This window comes from Protopterus annectens, chromosome 2.part2 (genome assembly GCF_019279795.1).
Source record: "Protopterus annectens isolate FY-2018-M chromosome 2.part2, PAN1.0, whole genome shotgun sequence".
NCBI lineage: Eukaryota > Metazoa > Chordata > Ceratodontiformes > Protopteridae > Protopterus > Protopterus annectens.
In genome coordinates this window covers 745,258,179-745,279,715 of record NC_056730.1, presented here as the reverse complement: position 1 = coordinate 745,279,715, position 21,537 = coordinate 745,258,179, and positions in this window count along the sequence as shown.

Sequence of the window (21,537 nt, the reverse complement as noted above, 5' to 3'; positions counted from 1 at the left end):
TCTGTTCCCATCCCAAACTAGCTAAGAATCACTTAATTAAAAAAAAAAAAAAACACAGCAACTAAGCAAACACTTCAACTTATCTAAACACTGAGCCGCTGTATGCACATGAAAACACACACACACCATACTCAGTTACAACTTAAAATCCATGCACCAAAACTGCTCAAAGACAGAGTCTCACAGATATCTATGTCACACAACACTTATCTCATTTACCAATGAAGCTCCCAACAAACACACTTGGAAGTACACTCTGAGAAACACATTCAAGCACACACCACACCTCCCACCTGTGCATACGCATTACAAGCTATCCATCATCAAACACACATAACAAGCTATACCTCTACCTACCCACACACACACACGCACATGTGCTACAAGTGTCTCTTCACTTACTCCAACACAAACCCCACCGCTATAGCACATGCTATAACACATACACACACTTCAACCCTATCTGCTTGCATGCACACACACACACAATATGAAAACTTCTGATCACTCACCAGCACCACACTTCAAGTACTGAAAAGCCAGCCTTTTACACGCACATCACACATTTTTGATCCCTCACAACTACTTACTCCAAACTTTACCTGCAAAATACAAAATGTCTACCACATAGTCCACAACATTCATCAACAAGGTTCAACCCAGATACACATTTTGTGTGTGTGTGTATGTGTGTGTGTGTATATATATATATATATATATATATATATATATATATATATGTGTATATGCCATGGCTAGCTATCAGGCGGTGTAAACACTGGATCTAGATTATGGTCACAGTTAATGTGACACCCTGCCCTCACGTGCAAAATGGGAAATGTATGTATATGTGTCTGTGTGTATATACACACACACACACATATATATATATATATATATATATATATATATATATATGTTTGTGTGTTATGTGTGTGTGCATTTGATAAGCTTGACACAATGAAAAGGCACTCAGTGTTAAAGACTAAAACAATTGGGATTACATCTCCGTCTGCTGCTGCCTACTCTGGCATCCAGTTTGGACAGTAGAACATGAAAATAAAAACAAAAACAACTAGGCCTCCTTCCAAGTGTTACCTATGAGAGGAGAGAAGAGGAGAAAAAGTTCAGCGAACTTGTAAGCAGCATGTGAGCAGCTGTCATGGCGTGTCAAGTGTTTGCCTTATGGCAATACCTACCAATATATATAAGATATGGCTACTTAATCCAATGCGGTCAAGCAAATAGTTGTCGTGGACTGGATTCACTTTTATACTGCTACACAAGACTGTATTTTCTGTAATTAAAAATAAAAAGTGCAACAGTAATCACAGCTGAATGAATACAGACTGTTCAAATATACAAAGTGGAGCATCATATGAACCTACTCACTGATTATCATAATACACATTTATAACTGGATTAGCATTCTTCCTAATTACTTTACTATGCTGTTTAGTCCACTGTCTTGCAATATGTCATTTAGGTATATGCAACAATATTATTACTGGTTAAAGGGACTCACTCAACCTACTTCATAACTTCTACAAGTTTCATGCAGTCTATAGCAGAGAGTTTTTTTTTACCATTTCTAGCACTGCTAAGATCAATCTGATGATGAAACTATTTTGTTCCACCTTGAAAAATATACTTTCCTTTTATTCTACATAGTTCAGTTGAACAATACTTTTCAGAGCTGTGGCATTATGCATTTGTATATTGATCTGTGTGGACACAACTATCTTAAATACTGTGACTACCTTTTTGCCTTTATTTATCTTCAAATGGCAGTTGAAACATAAAAGGGATGCCAGTACCATAACTAGCTTCAAGAATAAAGCATCAGTTGTGAGACTCCGCCTGCGTTCCTCCTATTTCTTTATTGCTCTCAAACAAACTTAAGAACACTATTACATAAAACATGCTGTTCTTCGATGCCTGATATGAAAAGTTCTGGCCAAATATAAGCAAGAGGAATATTTCACTTTATTTTACATCTGCAAATATAATTTGCTGGTGTGCATAATGAGGAGGAAATATACAGGAATACAGTTCTGAATGAAAGGCACTATTACATATGTAGTAAAAATGAATGTAAAAGGAAGCTGTGCTATACACAGCTACTCTGTGTGAAGCAGAATTAGCAGACATGGAGAGCTGAGCTGTGTGCTGCAACATGTTTTGGGGACTGTAAAGATGAAAACTGTCATGACACTTTTTTTTAACTGCAAAACACTGGCACTGACATTTTCTCTGACATTTTTTCAAGCTGTAAATAAAATATTTTTTTTCTGAAATAATTTTCTGAGCTATAAATTTTTATACACACTAGTACATATATGATTATACAGATATTTATTTATATTTATACTTATATCTACATTTATAGCTTTCTAGTTAGATAACGTTTATGGTTAGACAGCTATGTGTTTTTCTTGTAACAATCTAGTTAACTCTTTTTACTTATCTACCTATGTATATGATTTTAGTTTGTGTCACAGGCCGGATGAAGGCTTTATTGCATATTAGTTAGCTGAAAGAGATTTTAAAGTCAGTCTTTTTATGTGTATGTTATGATTTTCTTAATACCTGATTTTGGAATGGGGTTGCAAATAGACATGTAGTGTTTTCCTTAACTAGGTTAACTAGGATTTAATTTGATTTAATCAATAGTAGTGTATGGGGGTGGGTATTTGCTGTTCTAAAATGCAGTTTTTACAGCCCTGTTTATCTTGAGTAGGCTGGTTTAAAATTAAACAATGCATATATTTTCCATACCTATTTCTGAGTGTATAAAATCTGATATGTTTAACATTGTAAATTATTTCTAATTTTTATTACTGAGGATCACTCATCTGTGAAAAATAAAGTCTTGTTGCTTTGGAACACTACCTGGGTTTCATAATTTTTGGGAATTGTTGTGACTGACCTCATCAACAAATTTTTAAGACCACTAGTTTCTTTGTATTTTTATTTTTTCCTCAACACTCCTGGTGGAGAGGTTTGGAACTAGACAGATTCCTATGCTTGTTTATTTATTTATTTATTTATAGACCTGATATAGCCTATAAATAGTTTTCTGTGCTTGGCAGAATTAAAACAGAAGGGAGAGTGGGCATTGATGTTACCTAGTGGAGATTAAATATTTTGCTCTGCAGATTATGATAACAGGAAAGCAACACAAAGCATTTTAAAATTGATGCTGTTCCAAGTGCAGTGGAATTACTACCAATAGGAAAGTTTTGTTGTTTGCAATAACACAGCTTACAGATGCTGTTCTGCATATGACAGAAACAATGCACACAGGGACATTAGCTTCTTTTACTGAGTGGAGCTGAAACATTCAGTTTTTAAAATGTTCAACAGAAAGAAACATTTAGCAGTGTAGTATTAAACAGAAAGTTGTGTTGTTCAAAATAATTAGTACAGCTTATACATACTAGTCTGTGTGTAGCATAATTTGTACAGGTGAGAATCATGTGCTGTGGGTGAAACATTAATAGAACCCACGGTATTATTCTGTGTTCACTATAATTAATACAAATAGAGGGAAAGAAAAACTGATTTTACCTGGTAGACTTATACTTAATGATAATGGAAAAACATCATATAATATTTTAAAATGAAGGCAGGAAAACAACACCTAGCACTGCTCTGAAGAACATAAAGCTGAGGGACACACTATTAGGAAGGAAGAAAATTAAATCAATTTGGTTTTAGTTTCATGATATACGACATAGCTCCTTATTTATATCAAATATGTCTTCTTTTGATTCATAGTAACTAACCAAAAGTAAATATGACAGTAGTGGGAACATCTCAAAAATAGGAAATATTCTGCTGGGCACATGCTCCTTGGAATCCTTGCATTTTTTTAACATTCTAACTTGGGGATTCTCTACCTTGGAAAAAATGGAAAACTTCCTTATCCCAAGATCCCACAACTTGGAATTAGTAATGCCAATATATGTTACTATAATGGGTTTGATTAATAATGGTCACCTGCTCCCATTCAAAGCTAAAAACACATAAATTAAAATCACTTATCACAAAATATTTTTAATAGGTCACAAATCATTCTGAAGTTTTGTTCAACTGCATACTAGTTTGGTTTAATGTTTGTTGATCTGGATGGTGCCAACCCTATAGAAACATCTTTATAATTGTAGCAGCATGTTGTTGTTCACAGGTGTGTAAGCTAACGCAACAATGCTGGTGTAGTAATCATAGACCATGAGCTTTAGTTTGTTTGATTCATACTTATTGGTGCTAAATTCACCAGTATTAAGTCAACCAATTCAAGTAGTCTAGCTCCAATTTTTTCCAACTTCAACTGATCCAAATAACCTAGTATTTAATTCTCCAACAAAATACCAAATGCTAGATCCCAAAACTTCCCAGGAGAGGGAAGATGCCATGCTCTTTGTGCTTTAAGTCAAGCACAAAGTAGAGGTAGAAAGGCGAAATGTTACTTAGGTCAGTATTGCAAATGTTTATTTCTCCCACACTGGATGGACTAAGTAAGGTGTGAGTTTCTGGTTCCATTTCAAATAAAAAGGTATTGAGGGGCATTAAAATCATCACGCCATTGAAAGGTCTGCATTACCACTGTTGCAGTGATGTCATACAGCTGTACCACTCACTCCCTAAGGAACCTGTGTGACCTCACTTTCAGAAATACTTTTCAAAACTGTCCAAAAATAACATCACCACCAAATTTCAAGCAGTCTGAGAAGCAAAGAATGGGGGAGAGCTATAGCATTTGTAGAAACATGACAGTGTTGACTTTTGTGTTTTTTTTCAGTCAGTATACGTCACAGACACCACAATTTACCTCCATACTACTTTCAACAGTGTGGCAAGAGGGTTTACTCATCAATCATGTTGGGGCTTGAGGAGGCCAATTCTTAATCTCACCTGTCTTAGTTACAGGTGAAGTTGGTGTGACGGAACAAATGTAGGACCTCTGAGTGACTTGATTCAGACAGATATGTGTGACTCTGTCCATGGCCTATGCAATGGAATGACATGCTTTCCATTTTAATTTTGACTTTGCTACCAGTCTGGCTAGATCCACAGACTCATGCATGTGTTTGTGCAGGATGGTATGGTTAAGACTACCTCAAACAGAAGTTTTGATACAAAATCCTGGATGCCCATTTTTTGGGGGATATACTCTTTGACCACTTTGCCCTATTCTAGTTTGATGACCCCCTGAACAAGTAGGTCTTCCCCTTTTAGAAAGTCTTAGTGGTTCCCTTCCTTTCTTTTCCACACTTTTCTTTGTTAGACTTGTTCATGCCCATAGATGGAAGATTTAGGGACTGTTCAACACTCTAGGGCCAAAGAACAGTACTCCAACACCAACAGAAGGTACCTAACTGTACTATGTTCATCATAAAGTTCAAAAAAGTAAAATTTCTTTTTTCATGGCTCTGTTATAAAAGGGTCTACTATGGCTGATTGAAAACTCAATTGATTGAAAATGAAATTATTAGGACCACTTCACTGAAATTTCACTTCACTGAAAACTCACTTGACTGAAACTCATTTTGTTGAAAGTTATAAATGGCCTTTTCCCCACTGTAGTGTGACCCTGGAGTCAGTATATAAAGTAAAGGGGGGTGGGGGGCACAGCCCCTCACATATCTTGGTTTTATTCTCTTTTGTAAACAGTTATTTATTGCACTTGTAAGTATCACTGTATATAGTTTAAAATGTTTATAATATGGGGGGGCTACACCCCACACCCCCCAATGTGGGGGGCTGTGCCCCCACACCCCCCTTACTTTATATACTAACTTCAGGGTCACACTACATTAAGGAAAAGGCCATTTATAACTTTCAACTAAAGGAGCTTCAAAGAAACGAGTTTTCAGTGAAGTGAGCTTTCAGTGAAGTGGCCCTACTAATTTCATTTTCAGTCAAGTGAGTTTTCAATCAACCATAGTAGACCCGTTATAAAAATACCTAGAAAAAGAAAGAAGAGGAGTATTATGGTACACTTTTCTTGGATGGTTAATAATTGACTTAAACGTAATACTTCTAAGACTTTTTCATTCATGCTACCTTCTTGGACTTATTTCCAGTATTATCTGGATGCATTACCTATTTTGGAGATAAATTAAGTGTGTGCCAAGGGTGCATGATTTGCGGGTAATTAGTAAGCCGCGGTGGTACACCGGTTGCGTTGTTGCCTCACAGCAAGATGTTCTCCCGTTCGATTCTCAGCTAGTGTGCAGGGAGTGCCTTCTGTGTGGAGTCTGCATGCCCTCCCCGCGGTCGAGTGGCCTCCAAAAGACATGCGTGAATGGGCGTACCTTCTCTGAAGGTTGGGCGTCGGGCTGGCAACTCGGCACCATAAAAATCTATTGCCAATCATTAGTTCTGCTGTGGCAACCCCTTACTGGGAAAAGCCGAAAAGACAAACAAACAAACTGTCAACAAGCTTACACTTAATGACCACATGTTAACAGCTGTCAAATTATTCTGCTTACGTCTAAGAAACAGTGCCCTCATTAAGCACCTTGTACCACTTCTAGTGAAATACACTCTTGTCTCCTCCTGGTTTGACTAATATTATGCCCTGCACCTGTGATTTTCTGGATTCAAAACTAGATTGCATGTTACCTGTGCATAATTCCACTGGTCAGCTACTTAAGGGGTCTCTAGTTACCATCACATTATGTTGGTCTTGTATGAACTGAAATGGTTTTCTGACAGACAATAGATTATCTATAAAGTTGTCCTTGAATACCTAGCCTATTATGGCTTGGGATCCCCCATCTGAGGGACCTTCATAGGTTCATAGATTACTAGGCTAACAACCTCAGGGGACCATTTTAAGCCTATCCCTGTTACTCAAGTGAGAATCAAACCCTGGACCTTGAGTCTGTAAGGTAAAATCTTTAACCATTATGCCAACCACCAACCCAAGTTGCTGGTATCAGCTGCCCCAGTCCCTGCAGTTCACTTCCCAAGGGTTGTTAATGATTCCAGTGGTGTGATTTGATTTTTCCAGGATCTATATATTTCTATACCAGGACTACACTTTGGGAATTTACCTCCTGGCTGTTTGAGAGGATCCCCAACATGAAGCAGCTTTAGGCCCTCCTTAAGAACCATTTATATGAATTTGTATTGAAAAGCTTGTTTTGACTATCTGATGTAGTACTTGTATCACAAACAGCCTTAACAGTATTATGCTATTGCTTTATTAGTTTTATCTAATTTATTTTGTATATATTTGTACTTCTAATTTATTGCCATTTATGTTTTTTATCTACCTATATATTTGTATAGATATGAATATGAACTTTAAAATCTTCTGTTAAAACTGAGTGGTAAAGAGAGGGAATTTCATAGACATTTAAAGGTGGCAACCTTTCTGCATGGGGTATTCTGTTGATCCATTGTAATTTCCTATTGTTGTTCTTGGTAATAAGAACTGTGGATGGACAGGAATATTGGAAACTGCTAATACTAAAAAAATTGACATCAACGTAACCTATTCATGCACAGATATTTAAAAAATGGAATAGTGTACAAAAAGGACTACTCAAAGGGTAAAAAGAAGTAAGTGATAGAATCTGTTTTTCATGTCACTAGTCCTCCTCCATGAAAATGATTATTGCACCACTGCATACGCAATTATCTTCTAACCACTTAGAAGTTAGTCCATATATATAGCAAATTCTGGCAATTCACATCTATTGCATTTATTTAAGGTTTCATGAACTGAGTACTGAAAGTCTTTTTTACTCATCCTGCATTTATATGTAAGAAATGTCTGCAGGTAAACCACAGCACTATTAACTTCTTACTACACAGTACCTTTCCAAATCTGCATCATGAATGACATGATTTTATGTCATTTGAGTTTGCATACTAACTTTCTGGAAAGTTTTTATCAAATCCTGAAAGCCAGCACCCCACCCACACCTTCGGTGTCTTGGGTAATATAAGAACCAAACAGCAGTGTGTACCCAAAGGCAAAAATAAACTTATAACAAGTAATTGTGCCCCAACCTATGCTAACCTAGTAATGTATGCATGGGAGAAACAACATGGACTCGCTTTGGGTTTTGATCAATACTGGTTTATTTGAGATTTTTGGACGACAGTTTTATTCTGTGGAAAACAACTGGTGAAATAATAAATGAATTTGTAAAAACAATCAACAACAATAATTATTTTCTGAAGTTTACCTGTGACCATACAGATGATTGTACAAACTATATAGATGTTAACTATATTCAAAAAACAGGTAGGAAAAAAAAAGTTTGGTTCCAAACTATACAGACAACCAATATTTTCTAATAGTTACTTGGACTACAGAAGTCAGCACCCTTTCTACACCAAAAAGAACATAGTGAAAGGGCAGATTGTACGTGCAGCAAGAATCTGTTCAGATATTTCCTTATTCAAAATAGAATTAGGAAATCTGATTACTATGTTCAAAGAAAGGGGATATCCAGAATGTTTATTTAATATTGGAAAACATATTTTGTGTGAATGGGGTAACAAGTACACCTCTTTGTTGTGTACTAATGAAGAAATTTTAGTTAAAACTACTCCTGTTGATAATTCATTTCCAAATTCTATGGTTTTACAATAAGTGGGGATTCCACTACTTTGAGAGACATTATAACAAAAAAATTGGGTAATGTTTAGAAGTAGTGCTGAGACACTTGACATTTTAAGTCAAAATCCTACTTTTGTGTATAAAACACGGCGGAATTTGAAAAACTATTTTGAACAGCCCACAAATGTGAACAGTAAAATGATTAATGGAACTAAAAAATGTGGGAGATGTAATTATTGTAGTTACATTTTACAGAACAAAATAGTGTCTATAGGTAACTCGGAACTGCGTATTAGTTTGGACACAGCAAATTGTGGCAGTTCTGGTCTTGTATACATTGCAACTTGCTCCAAATATAATGAATTTTATAATGGGAAAACTGTTAGGAGTTTACGTTAACATATCTACAATATGAGTATTTGTATGCCATTAAAAACAAAGATGAGAACAATGCTTTATATAAGCATACTAAATATTGTGGCTATGAAAATAGAATTGCAGCAGATAGTAAAGATAACCACAAGGCCTTATAGATTCATAGGTTCATAGGATGGTACTCGGCTATTGGCCCTAGGGCCTATAAAAGCCTAGCCATAACAATTCTCTGGCTATTTCTTCCCACAATATTTATTTCCCTGGACGCCTGTTTAGCAGGGCGACTGACGTGATCCCCGGGGTGAATTTTCTATCTCCCATCCAATCGTCAAGGTTCCTTTTGAAGAAGGCCAAAGAGGCGCCCTGCTTGATATGTATGGACAGTCTATTCCAGAGTCTGGGGATTCTTTGGGTCAGGAACCTATCCCTCCAGCATGGTTTGTTCATTGTGATGACAAGGTTTAGATCCCTGGAGCATGTGGCTCTGAGGGATTGGGATTTCTTTAAGTGTAGCATGTCCAACAGATCTGGGTTTGACATGGCCTTGTATGTTAAGCAGAAACTGACGCTGAGCAGACGATATGCAACAAACTATAGCTGGGGTCTTTTTAGATGGTCAGCATAGGGCATCTGCTTTAGGCCACTGATTCTTTTTGTGAGGTATTTCTGCGGCCTTTCCAGTTGCTGCAGATGTCTTTAGAGGTACACACCAAATGGGGCATTGTATTCTATAATAGGTCTAATGAGGGATGAGTACAGTGGGACAATGACCTCTTTTTTTCTGTATGAAAAGCCATTAGTGATGAGGTGTGCCAAATAGAAGATTTCCTGAATGTTGTGGCGATGTGGTTATTAAGGAGAGACCACTGTCCACCTGTGTCCTTAAGTCTCTTATCACACTTTCAGTGCTTAGTGTACTGCCGCCTATGTGGTAATTCACGGGTACATGTTTTTTTCCCAAAGGGGATAACTATACATTTCTTGTCATTGAGCTTGAGCCCATGGCTCTGGCACCAAGCATCTGTTTCTGTAAGGCCCTTTTGTAGAATATTCACATCATTTGGGGATTCAATAATGGCTTCCAGTTTGCAGTCATCTGCGAACTTTGTTAGCCTGAGTCCCTTAGTGTTGGCCTGTACTTCAGAGAAGTAAATACCAAACAAGAGTGGTCCCAGGACTGAACCCAGAGGTACTCCACTTGTCAGTTGCCTGGAGCTGGATTTGGAGTTGGTTACTTTTACAGTGTGTGTTCTGTCAAAATGCCAGTTGGCCACTGAGTGATGTAGGGATTAATGCCCAGCTTAGTAAGTTTACCTATGATTCCAGAGTGGGGGATGGTGTCAAAGGTGTTGGCGAGTTCCAGATAGGCTGTGTGGACTGCCTTACTCTCGTCCATGGCTCTGGAGACGGATTCGAAGAAGTCAATCAGGTTCAGGAGACAAGATTGGCCCTTCACCAACCCAAACTGGGTGGGGAAACAGTGTATGAAGGTTGCCAATGTCTTTGTTTATAAGTTCCATGGTAACACGTTCCATGGCCTTGCAGATCAGACTCATCACACTGATGGGGTGGTAGTTCCCAGGATCCAAGATGGATCCCCCCTTGTGGAGTGGGATAACTGTAGCTGTGCACCACTCAGTGGGCATGAAGCCTGAGGTGATGCTACAATTAAACATGACACTTAGGTGAGGTGCCAGTTCATTTTGTAGTTCATGTAGTACACAGCCCGAGATGTCGTCTGGTCCCATGGATGCTGTATTCTTAGCTTTGGAGAGTGTGGTTGTTTACCTGTGTGGCAGTTATTACCAGAATTTGGCAATCTTTTGATATTGAGATGGGCCCTTTGAGGGGGGGGGGGTGTGAAGTTGGCACTGAATCGATATGCCAGGATATTGGCAATAAGATGGTTGCATAAGTGTGCACACCCTTAAACAAATACTTTGTTGAAGTACCTTTTGATTTAATTACAACATTCAGTCTTCTTGACATTACTTTACTCTCCTCCCTAGGTCAATTTAAAACTAGACTCAAACAACATCTGACACTAAACTGGTTATGACATTGTATCAAGCCTGGCTAACTCTCTTCTAGATTGTGTAAAATCTATTAATCAACTACTGTTAATTTACCCCTGGCTTTCACCAGGGTTTAACTCTAACCTGTGGAACGTGTTTATTATTGTTTGCTTATGTAATCTTTGTCAAAATTATACTTATAACATGTTTTTAATGCTTCTGTTTACCTTGGAGCTTTTCTCCCCGGGTCTCCACTGAAAATGGACATGCATCCAGTCGGACTATCCCGGTCAACAAATGTAAAATAAAAATAAATAAAATAAATGGAGTTCTAACTGTGGGAACTGGCCACTTAAAAAATAGTAATTGACTTGTTTAAGTTACATATTGCTAGTAAAAACTGTCTTAAAAAAGAAACAGTTGGCATTGTACTGTGAAATGTTAACAGTGTATATCAAAGGTCTTATTTGTATGTGTAATGAAAGTCTCTAATGAAAGAATAAAGAATGTGTGCATAGCACATAATCTTGATAGATTATGGTGCATTGAAATATGGTTGTAGAATGTATAACATAGAGGATTATAACTAGGTTGATCTTAAGCCATGCTTTATGTGTTCGAGACACAGATACCAACAAATTTGCCTCGAGAGTGTATGTCATGTGGTGAGTCATGGCATTCTTGTTGAGAACACATAATAAAGGGTTATAATCAGAGACCCAATCGTACTTCTTTGTAGTGCATGGAGCTTTATTTGCTTCATGTACTACTAATCAGAGAAGAAAAAAAAAGTAAGTGTTTCACTGGCTTTCAAAGCCGTAAAGCACTTATCAAGCTCTGTCAAAAAGTCAATGTAAAGAGATTCAGTTCCTTTAAAAAAAAATCAGGGGCATATTACCAGCGCAGACAGCAGGCAGGAATTTTTTTTTTTTATTCTGCTGCCATCATTTGCTGGTCAGTACTGGCAGATTTAACGGAGTAATGTGATGTCCGATCTTAATAAGCAAAGCAGGGGACACTTAACATCTGTTAAGATCAGGCCTCATGCTATAGAAGAGTTTAATGGGGTTGTCTTTTTTCAGACATTCCCTCACTCCATACATATTAAGAAATAAAGCAATACTATGAAAGCAAATGTGTGCCAACATGCTGAAAAAAAACAGCAAATATGCAGGAGAACATCCACTATTGCTCTTCTCCTTTAAACTTCTTTTGTTTTTGCAGGGAGTAAGCCCCCCACATACACCCCAAACTTGTATATACCAATTCCAAGACTGCCATGCCTCTGAGAAAAGGGAATATTCTGAAAAATGGCTGTCTCAAACTTAGTATATATAAGTCTATGTATTTGGCCATTCAGTCTCAGTGTTATGAGACTCGCTGAATCAGGTCCTGACATTTCAAACAGTTACCATGCTTATTTCATTGAAAGCATTATGTACATCTGTAGACGATGTACAGCCTTTTGCTTTATTTCATCAAGGTTAGTTTGTATACAAGTTATGTTTTCTTAAAGAATAGGAATTACTGAATTCATGCTTTTATCCAAAAGAAAATTAAACAGAAATAAAGTTACAGAGATATTGGAAACATAATTGTTAATAATTTGGCTACACTTTTGTGACTGGTATTAAGTAATGCAGTCATTTAATAATTTTCTGTACTTTTGAGATCCCTGTTTGGTTTAGGACATACCGTAAGTTACAGTAAACCATAGTAACGATCTGGAACCCAATTATAAATCAAAAGTAAATAAATAATTTATACAGTGGTAGTGCTAGAATAATTTGAAAATGTTTGCTTATAAAGGTCATTATTTAACATATCCAGTTCTGGGGCTTTATTATTTGGTAATTAGCTAATGGCTTCTATTGCTGACACTAACTCATGCAAGGGATACTTGTAAGTGTAATTTCTATACGTCTATAGAAATGACTCAAAGCCTTCTTCTGTTACCAGGTACCCTCAGAAAAAATCTCAGATGATATGTCAAAACGCTGTTAGCAATTTCATATGTCAGTATTTTTTTTACATATGTAACTAGTAACATGACATTCTTATTTTTCTTTCTTTCCTAAAAAAATCCCATTCTAATCAGTATCCTGGTATCTTGTTGCTGTATGTATTTATTAACTTCTTAATTTGTTTGAGCAGATCATATTGAACTTGTACATATTTCTCTTTGTTAACTTTCACATTTCTCAGTAGAAAGTGAAACCTAGTACTGAGGAAATGTAGTTTTCCAGCCTTAAGAGTGATAAACACTTTCCTTAAGGAAGAACAAACCAAGAAAAAGGGAAAACTAGTTGTACAGGAATGATAATAGCATATGTCATGTTAAAATAGACTGTTGTTGTAAATACTAATGTAAGATCCATGTTAAAGATCACCTTGCAGTCTTATTAAAAACAAGAAAACAGGATTCAAGCTGGTACTTGTTTAACCCACAGTTTATTAAGTAAAAACAAAAGATATAAGTACTTTCACTCTTGTAAGGGCTTCATCAGATCTAAGTTATACATATAAGTAACAAGTAGCATATACTTATATGCGTGCACAAACACACATACGTATATATATAGATAGGTAGATAGACATGTATAGCCTAAATGTTGCCCATTTGTAAGTGACTGTAGTAGATTATAAATTCTAGTCCAGTAGTCTGTCACTGTGTCTGAAAAGCATTTTAAAAATAGTAAGTCATGGTCAGTGGTAAGGAATAATGATCATATTTTGATTAAGGAGGATGTTCCATTTATTGAATATAAGGTATTAAAGTGTCCATGGTAAATATGAATTCTATCCTAGAATATCTTTTGAACCTCCCTAGAGTCTACATCTGTGTACTCTGGCTGCATCAGGTATTTTAAAGGCCAAAATACTTTAGGTATAAGGAAGGAAAGAAATGGTTTAGCAGTACAGAAATTTGTCTTGAAATTATGGTCAAACCCTGCTGAAGTCAATGTTAGAATCATCAAGTGAACATTAAAGTCTCTGTTAAGAATTATATTAGAACAGTTGAATTGAATAAGACTTTGTTGTAAGACAGAAATTTGTCATAACCAGCAAAGGGAGCACACATCTTTCCTTTAAATGCATGAAAGTACGATGAGCTCAGACTTTTAAGATTTATTCTATGATATGAATCTAGAAATAATTGTTGTATATAAAGTCATTAGAATGAAGCATTGCAGCTAAGCCTCCCAATGTATTGCTGTTCATATTAACTGCACAGTACTTTAATAGATTACAGGAAATCCCTATTCCTAATCATTCCCCAAGTACCTTATAAATGCTATTCAAACTGTCATTTAGTGACTTCTCCTTCTGAGATAAAACAAATGACTTAAGTTCTTCTTTAGCTGGAGATTCAAATATTTAGTTTAAATATTTGTGATATATCTGTTGAGTAGCTGGAAATATAAATGTGGATGTAGCAATTTTCTCCTGCAGTAAATTTCTTATGCTGTTAAAGGCTTTTTTTAAACACAGCTTCAGAAGGCAAGTCTTGGAATACCAACACTAGAAACTGATCAAACAAAATGAATTTCTTTATGTAGATGATGATTTTTTTGTTAGTAAAGGAGAGAAATTTCACAATAATAGGTCATTGCTGTCCCTTCTTAAAGGGGTCTACTTGGTGGAGCAAGTCCATTTTGTACTGGTGTTGAAAACCACATAGTAAAATGAGACAATTCAGCCAAAAAATTGTGAATTGAGATAATGTGCCTTTGTTATAAGCTTCAATGTTGTGGGGTTTAGTAAAGTGTAGATTTTAATGTCTTGATCTAGCCTCTAGCTTTATTGCTTTCATTCTCCATTTACTTAATTTTGGTTTTTAAAATGCTGTTATCAAATAATTTTAATGTTCAGTTTCATCAGAAGATGATGCAAATTATTCAGATTCTTTAAGGACCTTTTTAATTCACTTCAGGAAACATGAATCGTTCTGGTCTTATTACTGAGGGGCACCGACAGAGGTGGTAGTAGTTTCCAGTCTTTGTATAATTGACTTAGTCCAGTTTGGAATATCCTCCATAGTCTATGTAACAGTTAAAACCTGACTAGAAGAACTTACATCAGATGAATCATAAGAGTACACATTCATAGGGGACTGAGTCATTGTTGAACTTGACTGGATAAGGCTTGGCATGATGTGTGTGGATGTGATGAGTAACACTGTGCTTGAATCATGAGTGGCTGAATCATTATCAAAGAACAAGCATCTCTAGGATCTGAAAGAGATCCCGGTTCCCAAGTGGGGTTTTTTTGGCTGTATAACAAAAAATGGCAGACTGTGCTAGCTTATTAGGTAAAAGTTTTTCCACAGTGAGAGTTAAAAGACAGTCTATAGATATGCAATAATCTGCTTAAACCAAAAAAAAATAGACGTACAAACCACAATAAAAGAAGAAATGTTGGCAGTCCAAATACCAGAAAGCTGTGTTTATTGTGAAGCGCTTTTCATTTATTAAAATAGCAAACTTCCTCAGACAAAATAAAATATACAATAGGCTTCTTAAATAGTTAGAAATTGGTGCCTTTTCACTAAAGGAAATGACGTAATCAGCCCTAATAAACTATTATACCACTTAATATAAAAATTCCAAATAATTAAAATGTACATAAATAGCATAGTGCAATAAATACAATAAATAGACATTTCATGATGACAAAACACCCAAACCAAAACCTATTAACCATGAATGTTAGTATAAACATAAACAAATTTATAATGTGCAACCAAATATATGTAGAGAATTATCATTGCAAAAGATTTTAACTATACATTATTATAAATAAATTATAAATTAATCTATTTGATAATCATCCTTTATCTATTTAATGCCTTTAATTTTAAAACACTGTTGATACTACAAAGGTCATTAAAACTTGGCCAAGCATAATATTAGACAGATAGCTGCCAAATGAGCTCTGCTGTCTCCAACTGCAATTCCCATGGACCTCCTCTATCATTACAAAGTACCTGTTGCAATACCCCAAATTTAAAATGATGGTTATTATATTCATGGACATGCTTTGCCAAAGCATTATTCAACTGGTCTTTTTTATTGCATATATGTGCTCATAAATTCTTTCCTTTAAGGCCCTGGTAGTTTTTCCTATGTAAAATGCTGAACACAGTTGGCACAAAGCTACATACACTACTCCCGTTGAATTACAATTAGATTTACCTTTTATTTTATATCCTTTTCTTTTATCTCTACATGCTGGCTCTGATGACTATACCTACAATAATTACACGTCACATCTATTCATAGTTCCTATTTGTTTTTGGTAACATAATTAATTCCAACATTCCCCAATACGTTTTTAAAATTACTAGCTCTCCTCACTACCATTTTAAATCCTTGCACCAGTTTGGCTCTAATCTGTACATCTTCATCAATAACTGTCTAATTTTTCAACATAACCTTTATTTCATAAAAATGTGTGTTAAAAGTTGTTATAAAGAATATAGAATTATCAAATTGTTTTGTGCTGATGGATTATCATTATTACTATAACCTAATATTGGTACAAAATAACCATTAAATCTTTTAACTTTCACCTCATCATACAAATCATATAAACTATGATCAGGATAACCCCTCTTTTTAAACATATCGATCAACTTATTGCATTCCATTTCAAAATCAGTGTCCAAGGTAACCATCTTGGCCGCACGGACAAACTGTCCCTTTACCACTGCTTTTTTATTAATGGTTGCATGCGAGATGGAAAAATGTAAAAATTAATTTGAGTAGGTAGATTTTCTATGTATGTCTGCCTTAAATCTATAACTGACCCTATCCTTACTCAAATTAACATCCAAAAAGTTGATCTCATTCTCATTTACCTGCTGTGTAAATCTCAAATATGAGGTCGCCTCATTAATATAAGTAAAAATGATTCCAGCAACAATTGGTTGCCATTACATAGGATGAAAATATCCTCCAAATAAAGTAAACACAGGCTAATATGTTGATAGAACTCACTATGAAAGATGTATTGTTGTTCCCAAACAGCCATTACAATATTAGCAAAGATGGTGCCACAATCTGAACCCATGGCTACTCCCACTTGCTCTAAATAATTTCTTCCTTTAAACTGGATATAATTATTTTTTGAGAATAATATCGAACAAATCTATGTATAGGTTAACTTTGGACTGCATGAGCCCCTGTTCTATTAAGAAGTTTTCTACAGGTTGCATGCCTTCATCATGAGGAATCACGGAAAATAAATCCTTAACATCTACTGTTACAAACACACTCTGATCAGAATATTGCATATGCCTAATTAATTCAAGAAAGTGCCATGAGTCTTTACAAATTTGGGACATTTTGTTAACCAACTCTTTAAACTGTTGTCAAGGTACTTTGTACATGCATAAGTAATGGAATTGCGCCCATCCACTATAGGACGTACTGGAGGGTTATTATCATTCTTATACACTTTGGGTGCTCCAAAAATGGTAGCTATCACAGAAGAAATAATATTTAAATAATTATAAATGGCAATGTCAATTCTATTTTCAAGGAACATATCATTTAAAGCCATATGTACTTTTCTGCAAGCTACATTCAATTCATTTTATTGACCTCATGATATGTATCAATATTTAATATAGCTAACATTCTTTTTTCATAATCAAACGTGTCCATTATAACCAATCCCCCTCTCTTATCGGGCTTCATTATTTTTAATGACTGCCACATGAGAAATAACAGTTCAAAACCTTGCCTATCATACATGGTTAATAATTCCAAATGTAAGGGAGAATTTTCTATGAAACCTGAGGGGTAACACCATGTCCGTAAACCTTTTTTTGAACAACTCTATTTTTAATACAATCATTTAAATACATGTTCTCCAATTGTAACTTTTTTAGTTTATACAGTTTTAAATCTAGCTGCTCCAACCATGCCTTTATAGGTAACTTCTCACTATGGTTGTTTGACACAGCTCTAGTACATGCTTGGCCCTCCACCAACCATTCAAACAAAGACGGAGGTTTCCAATTAGCAGCATTAGTAAGTCCACAATATTCATTACGCTTATTACGGTTGTCATCACTAATATGATTGTCATTTTGAGATAACACAGTATTGATATTGCTAGAAATAACAGAACCTGTAGCACTATGACCACCGGAACCCGGTAGTGAGGGTAAACACTGTCCATTCGGGATAGAACCACTGCTGTCTAACTGGGAGATAAGCGGTGATCCGTCAGATGTATCCATTATGTCCATAACAGTTGGTTGATTAACATCAGTGGCTGTTTTGTCATCATGAAATGTCTATTTATTGTATTCATTGTACTATGCTATTTATATATACAGATATTTTAATTATTTGGAATTTTTATATTAAGTGGTATAATAGTTTATTAGGGATGATTGTGTCATTTCCTTTAGTGAAAAGGCGCCAATTTTAACTATTTAAGAAGCCTATTGTATATTTTATTTTGTCTGAGGGAGTTTGCTATTTTAGTAAATGAAAAGCGCTTCACAATAAACACAGCTTTCTTGTATTTGGACTGCCAACATTTCTTCTTTTTATTGTAGATATGCAGTAATGTAAGATAGTTGTGGTACTACTGATATAGTGTAGAGCCTGAAGAAGGAGCTATTCCTGTCTCTGAAACATCTAATGATACAGATAATAAATATTAAAACTTCTTGTGATGTTTTTGAAGATTTTGCCATTAGTAGTTTTCTGCTTGAAGGTTTCTTCTTTCTCATTGTCTGGGTTTATAGCTGTTTTAACTGTTGTGAATCTATTTAAAGAATTTGTCTGCAGAGACTTGTTTGCCACAGCCTGTTTTCTTTTACCTCAGATTTGCTTCTGCGTAGTATGTCAGAGTAGGTAAGAGCATCAGTATCTTCAGCTGTATTTTATACAACTGATTTTCCACAGAAACAAATTAACTGGTATAAAGACAAGGAAAGAAGAGTACAACTCCCTTCAAATGCTCAAAAAACTGTGTTTCCATATTTTCTTAGTGTTGCCACACTTAATTCTGGGCTGTATGGAGATGCTTCTTCCTTAGAGCTTTGGAGGCACGGTTTCCTTTTGATGTTATTTTTCTAGATATTTCCAGAGCTTTTCTTCTAGATGATCATCAAATTATAATTCAGAAACTTTTCCATTTTAGTGTTAATAAGGATTATTCATCTGCCTCAAGATTAGTTTTCTGACAGGTTGGTGAAACTGGAATTTAAGAAAATCATGATCCTTTCTTTGCCTCATCAGGAGTGCATCAGGGCTTGGCTTAGGCCCAGTTTTACTAACGTTACATTTTTTGAGCTTGCCCATTCATTCTGGAACTTGACATGGAAAATGTACTAACAATACAAAGTTAGGCAGTGTTGTAAATTCACAACATTATCTATCTGCTCTTTGCAAAGAAATTTGAATGTTATCTATGTATGGTCTGAGGCCAACACAAAGCAGTCTAATACCTTGGAAAGTAAATGATTGCATCCATGCTCATGGACTGCTAAGATGGATTTTGTTGGTCTGTACAATCCATCCATTACTAGCACCTATGCATACTTAGAAATAGGTTCATAGGAAGTTACTAGACTATTGACCCTAAGGGCTTTATAAGCCCAGCCATGTTATACCCTTGTTCCCTTATTGACCAAGTTGTATGGTCTACATTTGGAGTGCAAGCCTATGATCAGCACAGACTGTCTTTATCCAAGAAGGACATAGTAGACACCCCCAGGGTAAATTTACAGTCTCCCATCCAGTTGTTTAAGATACACTTACATAGGGTTATAGAGGAGCTCTGTTTTACATGAATCGGGAGTTTGTTCCGGAGGAGTGGCAGTCTCTGGAAGACGTATCTGTCTCCCCAGCATGTCCTGTTAATGCCACAGGCTAGGTTAAGATCCATAGAGAGAGTGAATCTTATCCAATCTAACTTTAGGATGTGCAGCATTTCCATTAGGGCAGGGTCTGAGACTGCTCTGTAGGCCAGGCACAAATCACCCCTCAGCAGCCTATAAGACAAAGAGTACAGTGACATGGCCTTCAGTCTGTCCATACAGGTCATGTGTTGAAAGACCTGAATTTTCATGGTGAGAAACTTTTGAGGTCTTTCCAGCTACTGCAGGTGACTGGTGAGGTCCATACAGAAGGGAGCGTTGTACTCTATTAGTGGTCTGATGAGGGATGAATACAGGGAAGTGATAACATCCTTAGCTGTGGATGTAATGCCCTTACTTATGAGATGTGCAACACAGAAGGCCTTTCTTATCACTGTGGGCACATGGTGTTTGACGTTAAGATTGCTATCAACCTGTGTTCCCAAATGTCTCACCACAGGGTTGGAGCAAAGGGGGGTATTGTTAATATTGTAATTTGCAGGGACTTTCCCTTTGCCAAAAGGGATGATAACGCAATTTTTGCATTTAGTTTACGCCAGTGGCTTTGGCACCAGTCATTTGTCTGTGTAAGCCCTTTTTTGTAGTGTGCCAACATCACTGGGGGATTCAATGATTGCACCCAGTTTGTAGTCAATGGTGAACTTGGTAAGCCACATGCCATCTATTTTCACCTGGACCTCTGTGAAACAGATTTTGAACAGTAGGTGGCCCAGCACAGATCCTTGTTTTACACCACTGGTAACTGGTCTGCTGGTAGAGGTGTAATCCTCAAGTTTGACTGTATGCATTCTGTTGATGAGCCAGTTGGCTACCCACCTAGTGACATAATGTGTTAATACCCAGGTGGGTACATTTCTCAATGATGCCTGAGTGGAGGAATTGTGTCAAATGTCTTGGCTAAGTCAAGATAGGCTGCAGGTACTGTTTTGCCTTCATCCAGGGCTTTGGTGACAATCTTGAAGAAGTCCACCAGGTTAAATAAGCATGATCTACCCTTAATAAAGCCATATTGGGTTGGGTCAAGAGTTTCAAGGTCACCTATGTCTTTGTTGATAACGTCCAAGATGATTCTCAACCATGGCTTTGGAGAAAGGCTGGTTAGACTTATGGGTCCTATAGTTCCCAGGGTTGGTTGATGGACTCCCTTTGTGCAAGGGAATTACTGTTGCTGGTTTCCACTCTGCTGGGACAAGGCCAGTACTTAGACTGTGACTAATGAGAGTGCCAAGTCTTTCTGCTAGGTCCTGTTTTAGACCATTTATTAGGCAGCCTGGGATGTTATCTGGTCCCACAGAGGTTCTGTTTTTGGCCATGGAGAATGCGGTTATGACCTGCTCTTTGGAGATACTAGACAGAGGACTGGTGACAGTTATGATGTGAGGTATGTCTAGTGGGAACAGGGGACTGAAGTTTGTGCTAAATCTGTCTGCCAGCAGGTTGGTGATGAGTTCAGGGTCAATATGAGTGGTACCATCCATTACCTGTTCGGTACAAAGCTGGACTTTCCATTTTAGATTTCTGAAGTAGCTAAAGAATGCATTGTGATTATCCTTAGCTAGTGATGCTACTTTAGCTTCATAATTTGCTTTAGAGGACTTCACAAGATGTCTAAGTTGCTTGTTCAAGCTGTGGAGGGTGTTCTTCCTCTGCTGAGTCAATTC